Below are 23,070 nucleotides of genomic sequence, written 5' to 3'. Positions count from 1 at the left end.
AATTTTCTTTGCATCTATGGAGATGACTATGTAATTTCTATCCTTAAGCACATTTATGTGACATGTTATGTTTATTGATTTCTTTTATGTTGACCCATCTTTGCATCCCTGGGATAAAGCCTATTTGATTGTGATGAGTGTTCTTTCTGATATTTCCTTAGATTTGGTTTGTAGATTTTTTTTGTTGGGGGATTTTTTGGATCTACATTAATCAGTGGAGGGATGGGGGACACCAACCTACCTACAAAACCTTTGACCCAAAACTTGTCCTGCCTACAAGAAGTGTAGGGATAAAGCTGGAGCAGAGATGGAGGGAATGACCAACCAATGACTGGCCCAACTTGAGACCCACCCCATGGGAGAGAGCCAGCCCTTGACACTGTTAATCATACTCTGCTATGCTTGCAGACAGGAGCCTAGCCTAAGTGTCTTCCGAGAGGCTTCATCCAGCAGCTGATGGAAACAGATGCAGAGACCCAGAGTCCAACAATAGGTGAGCCCGGGGAGTTCAGTGGAAGAGTGAGAGGAAGGACAGAGGGAGGTGGAGGGGTCAAGGACACCACAAGAAGCCCTACAGAGTCAACTAACCTGGATCCACGGGGGCTCATGGAGACTGAACCACCAACCAAAGACCTTACATACCCCTTATACATATGTAGCAGGTGTGCAGCTCGTTCTTCACGTGAGTCCACTCACAAATGGAGTGGGCGCTATCTGGGACACTGTTGCCTGCCTTTGGATCCCTTTCCCCTAGCTGGGCTGCCCTGTCTGGCCTCAGTGGGAGAGGATGTGTTTAGTCCTGCTGCGACTTGATGTACCAGGATGAGTTGGTACCCATGGTGGTGGTGGGGTTCCCCTTCTCTGAGAAGGTGGGGGGTGGGGTGGGTGGGTGGGTTGGGAGGGCGGAACTGGGAGAAGAGGAGGGAGGGGGCTGCGACCAGGCTGTAAAGTAAAGTAAATAAATAATGATAAAATAAGACCTCAAGCACCTTGTCCTTGGAGCCAGCTGACTCACTCTTCCCACAGCCTTGGTGTGCTGGTGTGGGGAAGCATTTTTAAGGGATACGTTGGCATTGTCATGCAGGGATGGCCCTCTCCACCTCTACGTGTGGATTGCCTGTGGCGAGCATACACCATAGCTGCAGAAGCAGCATTAGGTCCCAGGTCATGCGGCTACAGCGCTTGGCCTTCTGTGCTGAGCCCCCCCCGCCCCTCCCCCCCACTTCCATGTAGGACCAGGGCTGCCAGAGAGGCATTTATGCAAGAGCCAGGCAGCACCATAGCGTGGCCCTCTGTGGTGCGTTTGCACTTTCTTTGGATTCCTCTGGTGACTCCGCAAAGGCATCCTGCCACGCAGCTGGACATGCAATTCCACATGGCCAGCAGTGTAGCCAAGGAGGTCCCTAGGTCTCTGAAGTCAGCCTGTCCCAAGCTTGTCTGACCCATCAAATGTTCTGGAGAGCCTACAGAAATTTTAAGACACAGACCCCAGCCAAGAAGGTAGCTAATGTCTCCTTATGCTGCCTGTGTTTGGGCCTGACCTGGGGCTCAGCTGCAGGTATTAGCCTCTGGCTTTGCCTCACAGGAAGTCTTGCTGGGTCAGCTGTGGGCTCAGCGGAGCCACCCACACTCTTATTGAATTCTCACCACTTACCAGCTGCTTTGATCCAGAATACAGAGAACACTTCATTTAATCCTTAGAATTTGTAACATCGATAGTATTTTTGTTGCCACTCTTTTACCGATGAGGGAAAGGCCTCAAACTGTCAATAACATGACCTTTAAATTATTTATTTATTTATTTTTGGGTTTTCAAGACATGGTCTCTCTGTATAGCCTTTGGCGATCCTGGACTCACTTTGTAGACCAGGCCAGCCTCAAACTCACAGCGATCCACCTGCCTCTGCCTCAGGAGTGCTGGGATTAAAGGCGTGCGCCACCACTCCCAGCTCTGGTTTTTGGTTTTTCTTTTTTCTTTTTATTATTTAATTGACCTTTACATTTATAAGTTCCAACTTCACAGTGTGGTATTTTAATCTTACAATAAGCCACCTAAAGGCTCTGATGTGGTTGGGTCTATTGTTTTTTTTCTCTCTCTGACTTAACTGAGATTCCTGAAGGAATGAAACAGATTGTCTTAAAGTCCGAGTTTCTATTTGCTGTGATGAAACCACAAACAAAAATGACCAAACACAAGTTGGGGAGGAAAGAGTTTATTTAGCTTGCACTTCCACATTGCTGTTCATCACTGAAGGAAGTCTGGACAGGAACTCAAACAGGGCAGGAACCTGGAGGCAGGAGCTGATACAGAGACCATGGAGGGGTGCTGCTTACTGGCTTGCTCCCCATGGCTTGCTCAGCCTGCTTTCTTATAGAACCCAGGACCACCAGCCCAGGGACGGCACCGCCCACAGTGGGCTGGGCCCTCCCCCATTGATCATTAATTGAGAAAATGCCTTCAGCTGGATCTCATGGAGGCATTTCCTCAACTGAGCCTCCTTCCTTTCTGACGACTCTAGCTTGTGTTAACTTGACACAAAGCCAGTCAGTACACAGATCTTGTGTATTTTCCTGCTCCCCACAGCCCGTCTCACAGATGAGCACCTTGAATGTGATGGGTGACAAGAGAAGATACTATCAAGAAGGGCAGCTCCCACAGCTGACACTTGGAAGGCTGTGTGAGGTCAGCAAATCACCCTAGGGCCCTCAGCATCTTCCCGGCATGGTTGTCTTTGTGCAAATACTTTATTTTTGCACACATTTAAAAAAGTGCAGTCGGGTGAGAAGAGGAAACTAACTTGCTTGCTCAAAGATCGATTTTATGGTCCAGGTTCAATGATTTTAACATGTCTTCCTTCCTTTGATCTTCTCTCCTCATAGAGAGGACTGGGAGACTAGATTGGAGCCAGGCGATGTCTTGAAGAATCTCCTACCACAGTTAGCCTGAGTGCTCTCCTGGAGAGGGACACCGACTGCAGCCATTCTCCCAGAGTGGACAACATACCCTACCAGAACCCCAGGTGAGCTGGACTCCAACACATCTTCTCCTTGATATCAGGTCAGGTTTATGCTCAATGGCCTTTCCCATCCTGGGTCCCTGCTACTGAGACCCCGGGACACTCTTAAGCTGAGTGCATGTATTGATCTTACAGGCTGAGTGTCCACGTCACTCACCACAGTTACACAATGTACATGTTTCCTCCGCGCTGACCAGTGGGCAGTACTGCCCTGAAGGGAGATGCATAGTCATGCACACACCTGTCTCTTCTGCCTCTGCCGTTGTGTGTCTGAGTGAGGGACTGAGGCTAAGGTCCTTTCTGTAGGTGTAACTCCTTCCGAGAGGCATATCGTGGCTCCCCCCTCCTCCCCGTCCTCCCCCCCCCCCCCCCCCGTTCTCTTTGTTTGCCATTGGAACTCTGTCTAGGTCCCCAGTTCTATAATGGAAAACTTTCTCAGCATCTATGGCCCTCAGTGAACCTTTAGTTGTGTGTGAGCCCTTGTTTGTGGGGTTTCTGCAGTGCCTGCAGGAAAGGAAGGGGGCCCATGGGGGCTGATCTGTGTAATTTGCAATTCCTGGTTATCAAACCTAAACAGGGCTAATTTTATCTTAATCACTACCAATACTGTCCAGATACCTTAACATTATTCTGGATGCTTTAAAGTTAAGAAAATATAAATGGTTTTTTATCCTACTATATACTGGTGAACCATGGTAGAACTTTTATAGCCTAGGTAAACACTGACTGGAAATAGAAATGTTTTTAGTGGATGGAGTTTTATCAACAAAGTTGATTTGTTATTTAACCCTCAAGTCACCTTTGCTCCATTCCTAAATGTCTGATTGGCGGGAGCAAAAAAAAATTTCCCAAATAAGATGCATTTTGGATTGGAATTTGATGCAGACTGTGGACCACAGTGAGCTGGTAAGGTAACGGGAGTGATAGGTTTGTCCGTAGCCTCATTTTGCATGTTGTAGTAACAGACAGCATTTAGAATTTTTCCCACTCATCAAGGAAAGGGATGGGAACCATAACACACACAAGTGAGGTGTGTGTTATGGTTATTTCCTGTCAGGGCTTCATGCTGTCTGGGGTTGGGGTATGTCTATGATAAAAATACTTACAGAAGAAAAAGAAGACTGCATTTAAGAAATGGAGGATTGTTGTTGTTGTTTGTTTTTGTTTTTGTTTTGTTCCGTTTTTTTGAGACAGGGTTTCTCTGTGTAGTCCTAGCTGTCCTGGACTCACTTCGTAGACCAGGCTGGCCTCAAACTCACAGCGATCCTGCTGTCTCTGCCTCCCCTAGTGTTAGGATTACAATCGTGCACCACCACACCTGGTTTAGAAATGGAGATTTTTTTTTTTCTTCTTAATTGCTTCTAACATTCACTAGTCTCCAAATCTCTTTTCTTCTATTTGGAAAGCCGTGCCTGGCATCAGTAGGAAACTGTGAAGAGTGGTTCCCAGCTTCGTAGGGATCATGTCTCAGCCTCTGCCCTGGTCAGCTGAGGCCATGTGGGGGGGGTTGTTACCCAGTCCTCTCCCATTATCAGCCCCCTTCAGATGAATGACCCAGAGAGGGCTCCGTGTCAGCTGTAACACTGCATGGGTATCAGTGACAGACACCCATGGGCCTGATCCTGAGAGCCACATAGCCATGCTATACAGTGTGAGTTCCTGTAAGTCCCAACGGCAACACGAATAGAAGCATGCTAAGTGTATAGTCCGATTGGAAGCATAGGAGTCTTCTAAAAATAAGTGCATGCGGCTAGCTCTAACTAGGTGTGTGCTTCTGAGGTTTGTGGGAGCCCCTCGGTGGAAATACTGAAAACCGGGAGGGTGAGCCAACACACCCTGGCTCCTTCCTCTCTGGTTGTCCGAGTTAAAATAGCCCAAGGCTTGGCCATGAGCTGTCCTGGTCTGTCCCTTCTCTTCTTCTGTGAGCTATTGCATATTCTGTGTACTTTTTAAAGGAAAAAAATATTTTGTAAACAGACCACCTAATGAAGTGTAATTTTAAAACCTCTCACACAGACTCACTTTATAGGAATTTGTAGCTGTATTTAACGCGCTGACCCTGCTTTTCCCAGTTCCCTGCCTCAGCGGAAACTTGAGCACCCACCCCTGCTGTGCAGGGAGGAGAGACTTGTCCCCTGGATTTCCTCACAGGGATGCACACAAGATATGGCTGTTATCTCCAATTTTGGGGGAAGTTGGAAAGTCTCATTGATTTCATAGTGAGAAAAAAAAAAAGCTAACAAATCTAGCAGATTCTTTCTGGTTGTGAGTAGAGTGTCGACAAGAGAGGCCCTGTTGCAATTAGAGTTTAAATTTTGGAAGACTGTTCTGTCTCTTCGATGGCAGAGGAAGCAGTCACGTTTACACTGTCCTTGGTGAGTGAGGACTTGGTTGCATGAGGCGACACACCTTTGCGCCGCTGATGCAGCCTGCGGCTCTCGGCCTTCTTAGATCTAAAAACAAGAGCAACCACGTGGATAGGAGAGCGTTGAAGTCAGAGCTCTCTGGATGGTCCCTAGGCAGCCACACAGTAACCGTGAGTCTTTCTAAATGATGGCAGCCTCTTGCGGAGCGAGCTCGAGGCCAGGCCCTCACTAACCTGGAAGGACAATGGTTACACAACACGACTGGCCCGGGAAAGTTTAAAGGAAACACAGCGCTTGAAGGACTTGGACAAACTTTGGTTTGCTTGGGAAAGACAGGCCCTAACATGACAGTTATGATATTTAATTAACTTTAAGGTACAAATAATTCTCTGCTTCCTGCCATTTTCCACATCATCATCCACAGGGGAATGATAAACTTAGAGGGTTTGGGGCAAATGTGGAAGTAATCGGGACTCATCCCTACATGAGATTGGTGAAAGGAAACGCTAAACGGCGTGTAATGATAATATGAAAAGAAGATTCCAAAGACTCTTTTGACATGTCTTTGGGAGAAATCTGAAATTCTCTTTTGGAACATAATGTTTTATAATTAATTATTCTTGAAGTGGCTTCCTTGCTATCCCTAATGAAGACGTTGTAACACTAGTCTCTTCAGGGTCTTGAGAGGCACTGCTTGTGAGAAGGGTTGTTCTGATGTGCTACAAAAGCCGAGTGTTAGCAGGCTCAAATGTGTACAGTCATGAAGTTGTGTTTAAAGATGCAAACAGCTTTCTTTTCCTAACAAATGTGGTATAACTTCAAATTTTGTCAAATACGGTAAAGCTCTAGCTTGCAGACATCTTGTGTTGGTTGGTTTCTTTTTCTTTTCACATAAGATTCGCATAGCATTCAGCAACTTTTAAAAAAATATTGATTTTATGTTTATATGTGTGTGCCTGTGTGCATGTATGTGCACCATGTGTGTGCAGGTGCTGGTGGAGGCCCGAGGAGGGTCTTGGATCCTCTGGAATTCGAGTTACAGGCTGCTATGAGCCACTTGATGTGGGTGCCAGGAACCTGACTCAGGTCGTGTGTAGGAGCAGCAAGTGCTTTTAAGTTTAGGCTGTTAGCCAGGTGGCAGTGGCTCACACCTTTAATCCTAGTACTCGGGAGGCAGAGGCAAGTGAATTGCTGTGAGTTCAAGGCCAGCCTGGTTTACAGAGTGAGTCCAGGACAGCCAAGGCTACACAGAGAAATCTTGTCTCAAAACAAAACAAAACAAAACAACAACAAAAACCCAAACAAAAAAAGTTTAGGCTATTGATCTAGTTTGAATTAGGTTTTGAAGCTAATTCCCTTTCAGTACCAAAGGGAACTAAAAGGAGTTCCCTTTCAGTACCAAGATGAAAATCTTCTGTTTGTGGCCATTCAGCGCTCCGGCACCATCTGTTGAGGAGGTTGCTCTTTTCTCTGGCTGAGTTCTGGGTATCAGTTCTCTTCTTTTCCCCTGTGTGTCTGTCCTTGGGCTAGCTCACCATCCCCATGACTATGACGTCACAGAAGCTCTGGAATCGGAAAGTGTGCACACTCCAACTGTTTTCCCTTGACAGTATCGATTTGGATCTTCAGGGTCCCGGCAAGCCCACATGAATCTGAGCATCAAATCTTCGTTCTGCAAAGGAGGTCATTGAAACTTCACCTGAAGTCACACTGGGCCTACAGAACAGGCTGGCTAGGATTTCCTTCCTGATGTGACATCTCAATCCATGAACATGGGCCATCTTTCCCCTTACTGAGGTCCTCTCTTCTTCTATCAATGGCAGTAGTTTTCAGGGTACAAGGCTAACATCTTCGATGGGGTTTACTCATGAGGAGTCTGAGGCTACTATAGGTGGAATTGTTTTCTTTTCTTAACCTTTTTAGTCATGTTCAGCCCCTACCCCAATTCCCCCTCCAAGCTCCCTCCTCCCTTTCCTTCCCTCCCTCTCTCTTCTTGAGTCCAGTTGCTGTTAGGCCATTAACTCTGGAATGGGGTCTGCTCTGGAGTGTGGTTGGTATACCAGGAGTCACTGCATCAACCAAAGACAACGCTCCCTCTCCCAGAAGTCATCAATTGCCAGTAACACCTCAGCTAGGGGGAGACTTTGTGCCCACCTTCCTGAAATTGTTCTCTTAATCTCTCTTTCTGACTTCTTGTTGCTGGTGTGTAGAAACTCCTTTAGTGCGGTGAGTAGAACCTGGCCACTGGGCTGCTTTAGCAAGCCCTGGCAATTCTTTTTGGACGTAGGCTTTGATGGTTTCCATGTGTAGAAACAAACCGTCTGCAGACAGAAGTCATTTGGCCTCTTTCTTTCCAACTTGGATGCCTTTAGCTTCTTTTTTCTTCTTGCCTAATAACTCTGGCCAGGACATCCAGTTACGAGGCTGAGCGGTAGTGTTGAGAGCCAAGGCCCTTATCTTATTCCTGATCTCAGGGGAAAGTGCTGCCTTTCAGCGTTCGATCACTTAGCTGGCTTTTCACACCTGCCGAGGAGTGATGCGCTGCCTCCTCGTCATGTGGAGAACGTTCCCTCCAGTCCTGGAGCGTGGCGAGTGTTCTCTATGAAGAACATTGGGTTTTGTTAAATGTGGATTTTCGTGTTTGTGTCTAATGATCTTGTGCTTCTGTTCATGCTTCTAACATTATATGTTGTATCAGTTGCCCTCCCCCCTGCCCTCCTTCCCCCCTAACCCCTCCCTCCCCCACGCCTCTGGTAACTCGCATTTAATCACAGGATTTCCATCAATACGCTCTAACTAAGACTTTTAAGCTCTATTATTGCTAAGGACATTTTCAGTTTTCTTGAGGTATCTTTGTCTGGGTTTAATATTAAGTAGCATTAATCTGGAAGAGTGTGTAGGATTCGTCCCTTTTCTGTTAGGAAACATTGAGTTGGATTGGAATCAGTTCTTTTTTAAACAGTTGGTAGAATTCATTCATTCCCAGTATTCACTTAGTTGGGGGAGCTTTTACATTCCCTAATTAAAAATTAAATATAAACATAAAGTTTTAATTAAGTATGTTAAGTAACCATGCATAGTGTATAGTGTTTAGAAATGTGTTCCTATTATGGGATGTCTCAATCAAGCTAATTGACATATTTATCACCTTCACATACTTATCGCCTTCAGGGATGTTTTAAATGTTTTATATGTAAGAAACAAATATATCTTTTTTCATAATTAGAGCATCGGAAACTCAGAAAGTTTCAAAAAGTGAAAGTGGGGTAGTCTATTTTACAATTGTTCAAAGTCCGGCGTCAGCCCAGGAGGGCAGGCAAGCTAACTGAACGCAGAGAACCCCTAACACAACATCGTCCCGCTTTCTTCTTTGGCTGAGTGACAGGAGGGTTCGATCCTACACACAACCTAGGTCCTGTCCTTCCCTCTGCCGCTTACATCTGTCCTTTTCCTAACACAAACCTCACATGAATTCATTTCTGCATTCTAAATTCCGTGTATTTTAAAGTTAATCAAGCCCATGACCTCGCCATGCCATTGGGTCATCAGGAAAGCATGGCTGCTAGTGGTATCCTATTCTAATAGTCTAGCAGTCAATGACAGGGGTCCAGCATCTAAGCTGGCTTAGGGGAAGCATCAGGTTTCATTTCTTGCATGTATGTTGTCCCTAACTGCAATAGCTGCAGAGCTCATGGAGTGCTCTTCTCTGTGTAACTGAAGTGTTACCCTCTTTGAAGGCACCTCCTCCTTTCTCCCACACGGCCCCTCCGGCCCTGGGTAAATGACATCCTATTCTCTGCTTCTGTGGCTTTGGGATTCTATGTACCTTGCAGAAATGGGATTATGGTCTGTCTCTCTCTGTTCCTGAGTGGGTTGGCCCGGTCATATGGTAGCTCTGTTTTTTAGTTTTTATCCAAGAGACTCAGCATAGTTTTCTGCCATAGCTGCACCGACATATGATGCTCTCCTTACCAGTGTTCCACTCTTGCCTTTTATCCGTGTCCTCACAGCTCTCGTTGTCTTTTTGGAATCATATTCAAAAAATCTTCATCAGATGAAAGTCCTGGAAGCTTCCCCTTTGTGGCAGTTAAGACTCTCACTCTCCTGCTACAGCTACAGGCGCGTTGGCATAGGCTTGAGTCAGCTTGTGTAGTTTCTGTGACTTTGTCCTCGTTGCTGGGAGCATCTGCTTTGCTGTGGACTGTTTGCCATTTCTGTAAGGTCAGTATTCATGTCCACTTTCTAATTTCAGTGCCTTTCTTCTTTTTTTTCCATATGCTGAAGTTTCTCTACATTTGCCAATTGTACAACAAACAAACAAAAGACTGGTTTGATTTTCTGATGCTTTTGTACTCTCTTTTTTACTTATCTTTGCTTTGGTCTTTCTTTTCTTCCTTCTGTTGGCTCTGGACTTAGTTTGTTAATCATTTTGTCAGTTCCTTAACACATAAAACCAGGTCACTAATTTGTGATAATTCTTCTGTAAAATAAATATTGGCGACTATTCATTTCCCTGTAAATGCTGTTTCAGTAATACCCTGTAAATTTGGATCCGTTGTGTATTATTTTTATCATCTCAAAATATTTTATATTTTTTCCCCCAGTGATTTCTGCTTTTTTTTTTCCCCCCACTGGCTATTTAACAGTAAGGAATCAACTTGTGCATAGTGGTGCATTTTCTGACTTCCCTCTGTCAAGAACCAGTATCTTCGTTCAGTCATGCGATTCAATTCTGTGGTGTAATTTTAAAATCCCCTGGCAATTGCCTTCGGCATCACGTTCTGGCGTCCCAGAGAATGTTCCATGTGCATTTGAAAAGAATTCCTGCTCTGCTGGGTGGTGTTCCACGGGTGTCTGTCGAGTCGAGTCTAACCCATTCACGGCGCTGCTCAAGCCCTGTTTCCACCTTACCGGAAGTACCAGCAAGCTAGCCTGGTATGATAGTGGGCCAGTGCGTGGCTTCCTTCTGCTGCAGGACAGATGGGAGATGGTAGTTGGTGTGCACAATGCTGGAATTTACTGTCTCTTTCCTTAGCAGCGTCATTGGTTGCTGTAAATGCCTGAGTGGCCTGCAGTACTCCAAATCATAGATTCGGATAGTTCTAGCCAGCTCAGTGGCTAGTCTAGGGGAAGTACGGATACTTGTAGCTGACTACTCTCTCATTTGTGGAAGCATTCTCCTTCATATGGTTTTTTTATAAATCCATCTTATGTAAGCCTGTTGGATACTGTCAAAAGGTAGCATCAGCCTTAAATGAACAAAGTGTTCAAAGTAGGCAAAGGTAGAAATTTATACCTGATTGAAGCTCTTGTCTGGCCTGCTCTAATTCCCATGGCCTCCGCTACCACCGTTCCAATATTGAACTGCTTTGTGTAACGTTGGGCTCCAGGCCTCCTGTTTGATGCACAGAGGAGGCTCCCTCCCGGCTGGCTGCTGGCTCAGCTAACTCCGTGGTAGACACTTTCCCACTGTGTTAAACACGCCAGACTTATCCAAGCAAGTGCTGGAAACTGTTCGTCATCCACCTCTCATGGGAGCCAAGCAGTCTCATGGGAATGTGGGCAGCCTGGCAGACCCTGACCACTCCAGATGCCTCGGGCTCTTCCTGGCTTCCCCGAATGCCAAGAGATTGATTATGACCAATGGTAGGCCATCGGGCATGCCACAAATATAATCTGGGCAGCTCTGAGGAAAAGTACCACTCAAAGCCTAGGCAAAGAGGACACTCTGATCCAGACTCAGATCTGTCTCCCTTTAAGCCCCTCCCCCTCCCCCCATCCACCCCATCCCCCACCCCCCACAAATGCCAAAGGTTTCAAGGACTAGGGTTTCCGGGTAGGGATTCTTGGAGGAGGAATTTGTTTGGTCTTTGAAAGCTGAACAGAATGTGGAAGAGCATGGGACAGGTCGGGTATATTCCTGGAAGGATCTTGAAGCTACTGAAATGGCACTTGAAAACAAAGCCCAGACAGAGTAGCTGTGATGGCTTCTGGTCGGGCGCTCCTCCATCCCACTGGCTTGTTTCAGTCAGTAGTGATTTTGCGTAACATTTTTGTTGTTCGCCCAACTGGCTGTTATCGAAACCACAGGAGAAAAAGCAAGGGCTCGGAGTAGGGCCCGAGGACAGAATTTTAGTCCAACTGTGCAGCCTCAGGTCACCCACACACCTCTCCTGTTTGCATGAACAACCTCTTGCGATGTCCCTTTGAGGCTTGTAAATCCAGACCCCTTTGCTTCTTAGGGAGGCGACTCCACACAGAGCTCAGATCGTCTGTTGGTGGCAGCTCCTTTCCTTTCCTCTAGCTTTCGCCCACGGGAGGCCACTGCGGCTTGGATATGGTTTGAGTTTATCACCCCCTCCCCCTCCTCCCACATTCATATGCCGACATTCAGTCCCCACTGAGGGCTCAAGAGGGTGTTAAGTGGCTGAAATATTAGTCTGACTATGGTGCTTGAGGCTGGGTCGTTTGGGAAGGGGTCAGATTTAGACCAAGTCATGAGGGCAGAGGCTCCACGGTTGAACAGTAGTGGTTTTATAAGAAAACATACATGTGTATGCATGGACAGGTTCCCTGTCTCTCGACACGTAATGCTCTCTGCGTCCTCAGGACTCTTCCAGAAAGAATACCATGCGCAGGTACAGCCCTAGGTCTTGGATCAGAACTGTGAGCTAACACATTCCGGCTTTCTTCATGAAATAACCTGCCTCAGCTATTTCATTATAATACTAATACTACTAATAATGGGCCAATGAATTAAGCCAATCAAGACTACAAATAAGAGAGATATACTTCTCTAAGTTATTGTATTATTTTAAATGCCTACAAACAACTAATAGTGTTGAAGTAAGCCCCAAGTATCTACATATAAGCTGCTCTTGTTTAAGTAATTATTATGACTGGGCATTCATTGAACATCAGTATTGGTTATATAAGTATAAAAGATACTTTATTTTAAAATACATTTTTTCTGGCGATGCAGTTCGGGTAAGGCATTCACCCAGTGCATGCAAGGTTCTAAGTTCACAACTAAACCAAACCAACCAGTCAACCAACCAGCCAATCACCACACCCACAGCAAACCAACCGGCCAGCCAACCACTGTAGAAACCTACCCACCATTCTTAATCCTCCAGGACAGGTGACCCTCTATTAAAATGATTTTAGTGTCTGCACTAGACACCATGTCTTTCTCACCAGATGTGGAGGTCTTTTGAATGGTATAGTTTGAAAAAGTCCTCTGCCTCCTTGGGCAAAGGCGGTAACTCCAGTTGACCAGGGAGCTTTTTGGTGGTGGAAAAGGCACCGTGGTGAACCGTTTGTCTGTGTTGAGGAGGCTTTAGCACTGGGGGGGGGGGGGGGGGGGAGCTTCTGGCCACAGGAGGAAGCTCAGCTCCTCCTATTGCTTGTTTGAGGGAAACTCTTCTGGTCATGGCAATGAACAGTTTGGCTGCAATGGAGGCCAGGACGTGTGTTTTTAGTCAGAATCGCACGACTAAGGACGGGTGAGCACACGCTTCTTGCCAGTGAGATGGAAGAGATTATACTTGTGAGTCTGGAAAAATCAGAATGATTTTTTAGAAATTGATGAAGGCTCAGAATTTAACAGAAGTGCATGGGAGTTTCTGTGCGAGGGTTCGGCTAGCCTGTGGTTCCCTCAGGAGCCAGTTGCTGGGCCTCTGTTGCCTAGGGATGAGACCTAGGGTGCTTTCTCTGTCACCCACCTCTGGCAGACTCCTGGGCCCTTTACCTGCATATTTCCTTCTCTACCAAAGGATCCTGGCACCCGGGAGGGAAGGGCCTGCTCCAATTCTGTCGTCCCTTTTCAGTCCTGGAAGAGGGTTGACAGTGAAGGAGACACTGGACTCTCAGAACCATGAAGGGCGGTTTGGGACCACAGGCTTAACCTCCAAGCTGCCCTTCTCCCTCCTCAGCCCCCATAGCAGCACACTAGGAACGGCCTATAGTTGCCTACACGCTTTTGAGAGTGGGGAAGGCGTGAGGTGTCTTCTGCTGAGCGGTCACCCTCAGAACTGGCAGCAAATCTGGAGAGCTGCGAAACACACTTAACAGAGGCCACTGCTGGAATCCTTGCCTGGCGCTGATCTGGCCCCTGTACTGTGTGCTCTGCTCTTCGTTTCTTTTCTTTTCTTTCTTTCTTTCTTTCTTTCTTTTTCTTTCCTTCTTTGTTTTGTTTTTTCCAAGACAGAGTTTCTCTGTGTAGCCTGGGCTGTCCTGGACTAGCTTTGTTTCTAACAACAATTGTTTTTCTATTCTCATTTCCATCTAATTTAAACTATTTTGAAAAGTAGAAATACTTCTAAAGCTCTGTCCGTATGGACAGATAGAGTGTTAATTTCTCATTATTGTAACATCTGGGCTGGCAATTGGCCAAGGCTCTCTGCTCTCAGCTCTGCGCACCCTGTCTGGTTGCTCTTGCAAAGAATGTGCCGTGGTCAGAGCCGGGTGGGAGTCTCACACTTCCGGAGGCTGCTGGAACACTCTGCTGCGCTTCCGCTCCACCCTTCCAAGCCTCTGCTGCCTGCTGCCCCCCCCCCCCCAAGGCCCTGGCAGCAGCAGAGGCAGTGGCTGGGCTTCCTCATGGCCCCAGCACCAGTTTTAAAATGTCCATTTCTGGCCAGCCAATTGCAGCATGTGGCTTATCAGTCTGTTGATTTGGGGATAGTGGGGGGTGGAGCTATGGCTCCATCACCATCTGACTGAGGGAAATCACATGACAAACTGATATCTTCTGATATCTTTGTTTCAGGAAAATTGTGGCTATGCTTGCCATCTTTTTTTTTTTTTTTTTTAGGGCTGCCAGCCCAATTCAAATCCTTGCTAAACAACAAGTGTCTTTTAAAGCTTTTGCTTTTCAGTCCACCATGGTGCAGTTAATTACAGGACTAAGCTTTACCAAGTCTCTGGTTTTATGCTCTCAAGGTTATGCTTTGAGACAGGTAACTGCAAAACAAGAAGTCTCAAAATTCAAAATTATAATTTTACAACATGCCACATATATGATTCAACCCTGGTTCAAAATGTTTTTATATAATTTTTTATTTCAAGATTATAAAGGTCTATTCAACTTAACAAGCTAATTTAAAAATATATGTCTAACTACCTATGTCTTCACTAGGGCTTGGGTAAATTCTGTTTCTGCTATCACCAGATGCTCCAGGTCCACCTGCAGACTTCTTGCAGCTTTTAAATTGTTCTATAATGTCCTGCTGTATTGCTGACTCTGAAAATGTGTAATCCCAAAGACAATGTTAAAAATTGATCATTAAGACCTATCTTCACTCTCAAAGAGGTCAAAAAACCGCTGCCTTAACTATGCTTAGCCTTGTTCTTGCTAATCCATAATATAGCTTTAGGCTTTTATAAGCTATGGGATTTTTATAAACTAAATCATACAGGAAACTGTTTACAAGGTGTAGTTTAGAGCAGATAACTAGGGACAGACAAAGACTGCTTAACTCAAATATGCTGGCCCTCGAGCTTGTCAGAGATCTGCTGAATATATAATTCAACGTGTTATTGTGAAAAACAGAGATTTTCGCTTCCTACCATTAGTTCCCCAAGGTCCCTGAGAAGATTTGGGCACACCCCTGGATCATGGCATGCTAACCACTGGACGAGACTGCCCCCAAAGCTTCAGCCTCTGCTAGGTCCCAGCCTGGACTATGGACAAACTGTCTACCCAGAGACTTACTGTCCCACATTGCTGAGAGCCAGGATTCTTGTGAGCTATAGAAATTCCACATTTCAAGTCAGATGGGATCCAGACCCAGTACTGTCAATCAACAGCCTAAATTTCTTACCTATCTATTGTCTTATAGGGCGGGATTCTTCCCCCTTCCCTGATTTTTGGGACTTCCCTAACTACCCTACTGCTACATTCCTGCACCCAACACTGGCTGATTGCTGAGTCTTCCCTTACCAACCTACATCCAAACTCTTCATCTAGAACCTTCTCCCTTGGGTGCGACCTCCCTCTACCAGCATGGTTTCGTTTCTCCCTCCTTACATTCCTAGCGCTACATGACCGTGTCTGCTCAGGCCACACCCTTGGTCTTTGACCGAGGCTGATGAGCTGCTGGAACAGATTGTACCAATTTCGTCAAGTCAAACCTTGCCCTTGGGATGCCTTGGACAGGTCACTGACTTCTTCTCTCCCCATGGGAACAGTCCATTTACCCTCCCTCCAGGCTCCTTTGGGATGCTTTCTAGAAATTCCTGTGCTCACATTAAGGGCTGCTAAGCTTGCACATCTCTGCAACCAAACTTGGGCAGATCCAAAAACAAGACCTTTTTAATTACTGCCAGCAACTGGGTAAATGGAAGGAAGTTCTCCATGTTGAATCCTTTCTCCTTTTTACTCCAAAGCTTGTTTCTGTTCACTCTCCCAAAAGTTTCAAATGGACATCAAAAGGGAATTTTTCTCCCTAACCTACTTTGTCTTCTGACCATACATATGTTCCAGCATCTTCCCAGACTTCCAACATCCAAGACAGGACCAAAGCAGCTACCCACAGGTGCTCCAGTCCAACCCCACAGACCATGCCAGCTAGACCAGTATTTGTCCCTCCTAGCCACACACGTTCTCAGACCCTGGACTGTAAAAGCAACTTTTATTCTCCTGACTCAGTTGCAACCTTAGAGATTTACTGCTTCCTTCTTCTGGCCTAGGCCTAGTCCTGGAAGCTTCTAACCCCCGTACAATCTAACTTAGGCCTAGAATGTTTTCAGCCTCTGAGACTTACTGATTAATGAGCTCACCCTTTCTTGTTCTTTCTGAGCTCTAGGCTGATTCAATTCAGCTGTTCTGACTCAAACTCTTCTCCCAGATGACTTATTTAATCTGGCTTCTCTTTCGGCCCTGAATTGGCCTCAAGCTTGGCCTCAAGCTAACTCAGAAATTTGCTCTAATCTTCTGGCTTCTTCTCATTTTCTGGCTCATTCCATCTTCATCTGAGTTCTCTCTCTGCAACCCATCTCTCTGTTACTGTCCTGGTAGAACTGCCTTTTCTCTCTGTAAAACTGCCTCTTAAGTAGCATCCCTTGCCTCTCTCTTCTTGTGAGAGGTGGGCGTGTCCTTTTCTGTCAAATCTCTGATTCATCACCTTTAATGCCACTCAATCAGGCATTACTTTCAAACATGGGTGCTTCCTTCTACAAACTAACTTTACCTTCATTGTTTGGGATTAAAGGCATGTACCACCAAGCCTGGACCTAAGCTTTTCTTTACTTGTCATTTGCTCTATAGCAGGCTGGCCTTGACCTCAGATCTGTTTGTCCATGTCTCCTGGATTAAATGTGTGTTTGTATTACAGCCGGATCATACAGACCTTGAAGACCTTTGGCTGTGATCGCTTATCAGAGCAGCCATGTTCTGAATTAACATTCCTCTACACTGGACAGCAAATACAACAGCCCACTCTCTTCCTGGACTTAGCCAACAGTTCAGCCTTTTGGCCCCCTATCGCCTCCTCGCTGTCAGCCAGAAGCAGCCAGGGCAATTGATTCCTTCATCCCTTATCAACAAAAGACTGGAATGATGTCTTTCCAGGACAAACAGCTCCAGAATCTCCCAGCATGCCTCGCTCCCTATCTGCTGCAGGACATGGCTGGCATACCTTGCGCTCTACTCTGAACGTTCCAGGGCAGGGCCTCTTCCTTCCCCTTTACCTTGTAATCTGGACGTTTTGTTGCTCTTGCTTTTCCTCCTCTCTTTCTCTTCCCACCTTGCATGGCAGCCAAGAGCTGCTTCCAGTGAGCCTACGTTTATATACCTTAACTTCCTGTGCATGAAAAACAGTCCAATGTCCTCATTTATTTTTAATTATAGAAAGAGGGAGGGATGCTAGCTCACAGGCCTATCTGCTAACCTGCTAGCTGATCTGATCTTCCTTTAGGCTGCCTAGCAACCTCTGACATCATCACCTGCTACACACCTGTGTGCCAGACTATAAATGGACCAACACGCCACTGTGCTCTCTCTTACTTTTGCACTTCTCTCTTGCACACATTCTAAGGCTCTCACCCTTTCCCATTTCCCCTCCCCCACCTCACATTCTGTCTGCCTCTGTCTCTCTGTCTCTCTATCTCTCTGTCTCTCTGTCTCTCTTCCCCCATCATGACTCATTCAGGCTCCTTCCCTTTTCTCAGATAAATCACTCCATATCAGATTTGTTACATCGCACTTTATTTTTATATCCTAACAACAGTAGTCTGCTCAGACTCTGAATCCTTCAATGACCTAATCCATCAATAAAGGCAGAGCCCCCCTGAGCCAATCACTTCCCCAGATTCTCCTCTTTGAACACTGCCTGCCCCTGAGGCCAACCCTTCAATATACAAGCCTTTAGAGGGATTTATTTATTTTTTTTTATACAAACCACAACAGGTGTTTCTGGGTGACCCATTGTGGGTAGATTGATCATTGAGTCACATTTCACAGACTGTCTTTAAGTGTCAATGAAGATGATTTATATCATCCACTCATGTCAACCTGACTTCTATTCCGTGAAAGAGGTTGACCTAGTGAGGGGGAGGGGTCCAGAGCATGGCTGGAGAGATTATGGTGTAGAGACTGCCTTGGCGATCTTCCATCTCTGTGATCTTAAGCAGGTTATGTCATTTCACTAAATCTTGGGGCTCCCTGGTTTGAACAACTGGGATTATCACAGTGGAATATCCATCCGAGAGATTAGTCTTTCTGTTTGGTTTGTCTGTAGGTGGGTTGGTCTGTCTGTGGATGAGTTGGTTTGTCTGTGGGTGGGTTGGTCTGTCTGTGGGTGGGTGGGTTTGTCTGTGGATGAGTTGGTTTGTCTCTTGCCTGCATTCCAGGGATGCTTTCCATAGCACATCCAAACATTTACTCAACCCAGTCTCTCTTAAAGGTGGCAGGCACCTTCTGTAGACTTGCAGGTCACAAGGGAGCTCTCACAGGAGACAGTGGCAGAGGCATGGCATTTGCATGGTAGCAGTGGTGGTTTTGCTGTCCAGGATTAAGGTTGTTAGGAGCATAGGTGGGGCCAGCCACTCCCCAGAGCAGCAGTGGCCACCTCATCACGCTGACTCAGCGGTGTAATTTTATGCACCATCACTGCCTGGAGAGCCTCAAAAGTGGTTTTGCAGTCTTCCTGCGGATACTGTGGCTGTTCCCTAGCTCATCCTGTTGTGGGAATCTCTCTGGAATCTGCACTCCAACACCAATGAGAATCGAAGAGCGTTCACTAGTGTACTGAAGACAGGACAGCTCCTGAAAGTCCTCAGTGTCTGCTTCAATTTACATCCTCATTGTGTACTCTTAAAATCTTAAGGTGGGGCAGGCAAGCAAGCAAGTTCCACGGAAGTGTGTGTCAGCAGGCTGATAAAGGAAGGGCAACTGCTCATTGTTAAAGCAATTTATCCAGGTCATTCTGTTCTGGGTAGCAAGTGAAGTCATGCTTACAAAGAGCTAGTACAAGCAGCGCTTTAGGTAAATCATAAATAAATCAATAAATCAGTATCTAATACCTGGTCTTTTCTATCTTGTTCTGCTTTAAGCCCATATTGGTGTCTAGACCTCACAAGTTCTAATTGGCATATATTCAGTCGGTATTAAATGAGAGAATACAAAGAAACTGCTTGGTGTTAGCTCGCTTTCTGTCGCTGTTATAAAACACCCGTCACTGTGTTCTTTTTTTTTTTTTTTTTTTTTTAGTTTTTCTAGACAGGGTCTCTCTGTGTAGTCTTGGCTGTCCTGGACTCACTTTGTAGACCAGGCTGGCCTCAAACTCACAGCGCTCCGCCAGCCTCTGCCTCCCAAGTGCTGGGATTAAAGGCGTGCGCCACCACGCCCAGCCCCGTCACTGTGTTCTAGATGGACAAGAACGCATCACAACACCGAGGCCTGACATCAGACAAGCATGGTGGCCAGAGCCGGAAGCTGAGAGATCACATCGTTAATCCCAAACAGGAACCAGATAGCAAACAGGAAGTATGTAAGACTTTTATCCCCCAAAGCCCACCCCCAGTGATGCACTTCCTCTAACCTAGTCACGCCTTCTAAACGTCCACAAACAACACAGCCTACTGGGGATCAAATGCTCAGCTGTCTACGCATGTGGGGGTGGGGGACATTCTCGTTCAAACCACTGCAGTTTTCAAGGAAAATTACGCAGATAGTTGCAGGGGAGAAGCAGCGAGCAGAGCCAGAGATGAGAGGCTGAAATCATATCTACTATCATTGTAAGGAGAAAGTTTGAAGGTAATCGCTGGGTAGAACACACAAATGAAATTTTAGGTCTCACAGAATTAACTGGATATAGCCCCTGGCCCAGAAATCCTCACTGCCCCCAGAAGGCAAGTGACAGAGCTGAGCGAGGACCCTGTCTCGCTCTTGGGTCCCCCGTTCCTCACCCCACACTCTTGCTTCTTCAGTGGAAGGGTTAAGCGAGCGTGTTCGCTGCAGGTTAGTTCTGGGGCCAGCACACTGAACTCTTCTGATTGTCAAACCTGGAGACACAGAGCCTACTCAGACACGCTCAGAACCACAGGAGAAAAAGAGAACAAGATGAGGGCATGGCTGGCACCTGTCTGTGAGGAGCCACAGTCCAGGACAGCCATTGCCTGCTTTGGCCAGGGGAGTGCCACAGGGAACCCGGGAAACTAAAGCTGAAGAAGGCTGGGGTGGGGCGGGGCAGGGCATGTGGTGTAACTCATCACTGGGATGTGGTAGATGTGGTAAGGGTCGTTAAAATAACAACGCCAGCGCATACATTAGGGTAAACAGAAAGTTAGAAATGCAGTTTGTTTCTGAGAAGGTATCAGGTTAGAACGAACACACACACACACACACACACACACACACACACACACACACACACACACACGGAGTGGGGAAGGAGAAGAAATGAACCATGATGTGTAAGTGGGAAAACAAACCTGCGTGCTCTCAGAGAGCTGCCCCGTGGCCTGCTGTTTTAGTAAGCCTCGGGATTCTAAGTCATGTTCATGATTGATAAAAAGAACACAGGAGATGTCTTCCTGGAATTAAGAAATAATTTAGCGGTCTTCAGAAGATCTTTCCGTGTAGGGCCTCTGATCACCGGGCACCCAGGAAGCAGGGGTGGGGTCTCTAGTCCAACATTCTGTTTAAGAAAGTCCTTCCCTTAAACCAATACGTCTAAAAATTAAACCTTGGAGTCAGGTGTGGTGCCAGCGGGCCTGGAGTCCCAGGCAGGAGGGATCCCAAGTGCAAAGCTTGCCTGGGGAACAGAGTCAATGCAAGGCCAATTTAGGTGACCTAGGGAGATGTCGCCTTAAAACAAACAGTAAGAAGAAGGCTGGATAAATAGCTCAGTGGCAGAGCACTGGCTTAGTGAGTGGAAGGCCTTGGGTGTGGTTCCCATGACAGAGAGGGACTTGGGAAAGAAGGAAGGAAAACACACATGTATTGTTGTGTACGCTCTGTAGGATAAATTGCGAGCGAGGGGTCGGGTCCTTTGGCAGGCCATGCCAAGGTGTACACCTGAGAAACTACGCTAGGCAACAGATCTGGTGTAAGACATTTATTGGGGGGGAGAGGGGAGAGCCAAAGGTCATCTTGGAGTGGGGGCCTGAGGGAGAGATAGAGACAGACCAGCAGGCAGAGGGAAGGAATGGGAAAGACACAGGAAGACGAGGAGGGAGGCATGAGAGCAGAGTTGGGACAGAGAGAGAAGGCAGGAGAAGGCAAGAGAGATCTGGAGTGGCTAGGGGGGCGCTTTGATGTGCAGCAGGCACCTGGCACACCTGGCAGTTGCTAGGTCCCAGGGAGCAGGCCAGTGAGGTTGCCTGATTGCTAACACAGTCTTCTTTAGTTTTCTGGGACCTGCCTCTTGCCTCAGTTCAAAGCTGCTTCTGTTTGTTTGTTTGTTTGTTTTTGGGTTTTTCGAGATAGGGTCTCTCTGTGTTAGCCGTGGCTGTCCTGGACTCGCTTTGTAGACCAGGCTGGCCTCGAACTCACAGCGATCCACCTGCCTCTGCCTCCCGAGTGCTGGGATTAAAGGCCCGGCAAAGCTGCTTTTTTGCTGGGCATGGAGGATTTTCTACACAGTCAACTCCATTGTCTGAATGACAGTGAAATGAGCTGGTTGGGCTCCTGGCTGCTGCCCCCAGCCTGTGGAGAAGGTTGAATGGAGTCAGCTGGTTACTGACCTGGCCTTTCCTCCTGGCGCTGAGTTGGGTGGGGAAGCATTTTTTTTTCATTCTCAAGGCTAGGCCATCCTACCTCTAGAATTGTGCTCAAGAGAGAACACTGGTGTACTTCCCGCACATGAAGAAAGTTCATTGTTCTGAGGAAGGTGACTTGGCTTTTCTGTAGGTGAGGGGGAGGAATCTGAAACTGGAGCCTCACCCTAGGTGGAGAATCAGAGGAGGTCTCAGGTTGTTGAGAGACTCTACAAAGAAGCTGCTAATTCTGCCGTGTGTGACTCGATCCTTCGCATTCCTCCGACTCTGCTGGCTTCCTGCTGCTTTCCTGGCCACATTTCTTTCAGGACACCCTGAGCTCCTTCTCAGGCACTTGCTCCACTTTATTGAGTATTCTATCAAATACTAAAACCCCTAAAAGATCCTTCCTAGAGCCTACTTCCTTCTTGGTCTTTCTTCTTCTTCAGGCAGGTTCTGTGACCCACTGACCTCTCACCCATCCATGTGACCCAGCCTTTGAGGTTAATTTCCTTGCCCAACTATCTCCTTTGAATTGTTGGATTTGAGGAGGAAGGCCAGAAAACTCACTTCAGAGGAAGCTTAAAAATGCAAGTTTTTATTTTCTGCGTGCACATGGAGCAGGACAGCTTGAGATGGAACCACATCCCCGAGGCGGGGGGGGGGGGGGGGCCAGCTGTATTGCATATTTAGAGACTGAAAACCACAGAGCAAGAGGGAGCAGGGTGGGCTGTAGCACTGTCCAATCCTAGGTTGACATGAGGGGTTGAGTAACGGAGTTTCCATCAGTCAGGACAGCAGTAGGTTCCTGGGTCCCGCCAACATGAACTTGTTTGACCCTTCCAGCAAGATGGGGAAAGTTGCCTTTGAGATGGCTGGACTCAGAAACTGTCTCCTTACAAGATGTCCTTGAGATGGTTGGATTCAGACAACTGTTTCCTTACAACAGAAGCTGTTCAGCTATTGGGAAGTCCCCAGCTCCCCTGGGGCCTGGGACCTTGAATTTAGTTTCTCCCTATGATTAAATGGAGTCTGACAAGGAAATGGAAGTACTTAGGATAAGTTTTCTTTGTTCACTCCCAACAGAATGCTAGGCCAACTATCTCCTCATTCAGCCAGTGGCTGGTCTCCGGGGAGCACCTTAAATTCAGCACGAATAAGGCGGCCATTGTGTTCCCTACACTAATCTCGGCCGCACCCTTCAACTTCAGTGTCTTGCAAGTTGCAGAAACCAAGGCATCTTCATCTCTCACAACCCCCAGCTGTCACAAGCCCTGCATCGGTCCCCACTGCCACCTATGGTTCTCTCACTATCCTTCACAGGATGACTCCAGGTTTCAGGAGCAAGTGATAGTTGTAATTTTTAAGCTGGGTTGACCGTTTTGAGAATTTCCGTGCTGCCTACATGCACACAGTGAGTGAACGTACATGGAACTTAACAGCGGTCACGCCACCAAGGAAACGTGACTCAGCTTGCCTCAGCCACC

At 46.9% G+C, this 23,070-nt stretch overlaps 1 long non-coding RNA gene across 1 annotated transcript in view; it reads left to right on the top strand.

Annotated features, from left to right (window-relative positions):
* Positions 1 to 146: 146 nt before the first annotated feature.
* The window catches only part of LOC311578979, a 34,565-nt gene continuing 11,641 nt past the window's right edge, over positions 147 to 23,070 (top strand). Inside the window, exons 1-2 of the long non-coding RNA XR_014773017.1 lie at positions 147 to 493; positions 2,881 to 3,020. This is a non-coding gene — a long non-coding RNA (uncharacterized lncRNA). The remainder of the gene's footprint in view (positions 494 to 2,880; positions 3,021 to 23,070) is intronic.

Source organism: Acomys minous (genome assembly GCF_964271855.1).
Source record: "Acomys minous genome assembly, chromosome: 12".
Taxonomy (NCBI): domain Eukaryota; kingdom Metazoa; phylum Chordata; class Mammalia; order Rodentia; family Muridae; genus Acomys; species Acomys minous.
This window is presented reverse-complemented; position numbering and strand designations above follow the sequence as displayed.